This window comes from Sciurus carolinensis, chromosome 5 (genome assembly GCF_902686445.1).
Source record: "Sciurus carolinensis chromosome 5, mSciCar1.2, whole genome shotgun sequence".
NCBI lineage: Eukaryota > Metazoa > Chordata > Mammalia > Rodentia > Sciuridae > Sciurus > Sciurus carolinensis.
Window position 1 is genome coordinate 56,036,061 of NC_062217.1, and position 1,924 is coordinate 56,037,984.

The 1,924-nt window shown below is 29.5% G+C and overlaps 1 non-coding gene across 1 annotated transcript; it reads left to right on the plus strand.

Annotated features, from left to right (window-relative positions):
* Positions 1-739: 739 nt before the first annotated feature.
* Trnai-uau (transfer RNA isoleucine (anticodon UAU)) lies at positions 740-817 on the plus strand. The gene has a single exon. It is a non-coding gene; the product is annotated as a tRNA-Ile (tRNA).
* The last annotated feature ends 1,107 nt before the right edge of the window (positions 818-1,924 follow it).

The window sequence follows — 1,924 nt, forward strand, 5'->3', positions numbered from 1 at the left end:
TATTGACAGAATGAAATATTTTATTCCTTTTCTGTCGATTGTCCCAAGAGTTTGTTTTAAGTACTTAGGGAACCACTCTCCTGTTTTTGCATGTGACCCCCTATATCTTTAAAACCAGAAACAACATATACATTTTTTTCATGATTACATTTCTCTGAAATTTTCTTGTATTGACAAAAGAATACTTGTCGTGTAAAGCTCTCATGTAATTATAGTGCAATATGCTCTCAAAGATAACACTTTAAGCAAATAACTCAGTAACCTTAACTATTATTGGCAAAATGTCTTCAAAATACTGTCTAATTTAATATTTGGTTGAATGATCAGGAAAAAGAAATCTTAGATAACCATTTCTGGAATTTTGCTGATCACAGGTAGTATATATGTTCTTCAATTATCTATTTACTTTAAAACTCTTAGATACACTTGAAGAGAGCAAGCAGTGCCTTGAGAAGAACTTTGAATTGTTCAGAATGTGAAAATAGATATATGGTATTCATAAATATGTAAACCTAAAACAGTCATAGTGATATTTGTTACTGACATTTAGTGACATTTGTCCTCAAAAAAAAAGTAGAAAAAAAAAGTAATGGAAAAAGTTAGACAATGTAATAATAATTGATTATCCTATGAAATTATTTTAATTACATTGGTCATTAAATATTATCAATCTTAGCTAATAGTCATCATTCTTTTGTAATGAAGAGTATACAAAGCTGCAAGTAGAACCAATGGAGGGGCTGGGAATATAGCTCAGTTGGTAGAGTGCTTGCCTTATGAGCACAAGGCCCTGGGTTCAATCCCCAGCACCCCAACAAAAGGGGAAAAAAAAAAAAAAAGGAAGAACCAATGGAGGAAATAATTTTGCTTCATATAGTTCTTGAAAGTAAAATTTTAACTTTGAGAGGTGATGGAAAGACTATCATTAAATAATATCTTGGCAAAATTTTAGTAGTGGCTACTTAGTATAGACACTTTTTAAAAACACATATTTGTTGTTTAGTTCATGATATATTGCAGTGCAATGTATTGTGAACTTTCTAGGGATTTCACTGAGAAACTCACAAAAAATTCAAGTAATATTAGCAGACCAAGTTCTACAACCTTGTTAAAGGTTCATTCACCCTATCAAGTGGGATTTGTCTTAAGGATACAAAGGATGGTTCAACATATACAAATTTATAAATGGGATTCATCATGTTAAAAGAATAAATGACAAAAAACATGATCATTTCATTAGATGTAAAAAGTATATTTGACAAGACTTAAAATTCCTTCCTGATTAAAAATATCCTCAACAAATTAGGTTTAGAAGAACTATATGTCAAAACAATGATGACTATATATGACAAGCCCACAGCTAACATTATATGCATCAGGAAAATGTTGAAATCTCTTCCTTGTCCAGGAGACAAAGGTGTCCACTCTCACCTGTTCTACTCAATAGGACTTATCAGAGAAATCAGACCAGAGAAGAAAAACAAATAGAATTGGAAGAAGTGAAATAGCTGTTTGCTGATGATATGAATTTATGTATATGACTCTAAAGACTCCATCAAAAGATAGTTAGAACTAATAAAGAGAGTAAAATTGAAGGATACAAAATCACACATAATTATCATTTTTGTATACTAATAACAAAATATCTGAAAAAGTAATTAAGAAAATAATCCTTTTTACAATAGCCTAAAAAAAGATAAAATTCTTAGGAATAAATTTAATCAAGGAGGTTAAGGATCTGTTAACTGAAAACTATAAAACTTGGATGAAAGAAATTGAAGGCACAAATAAGCATAAAGATATCTAATGTTTATTAATTGAAATAAACAATAATGTTAAAATGTTCAAGTACCTAAAGGAATGTACACATTCAATGTAATCCTTACCAAAATTCCAATGTCATTTTTACAGAAATAGAAAATAT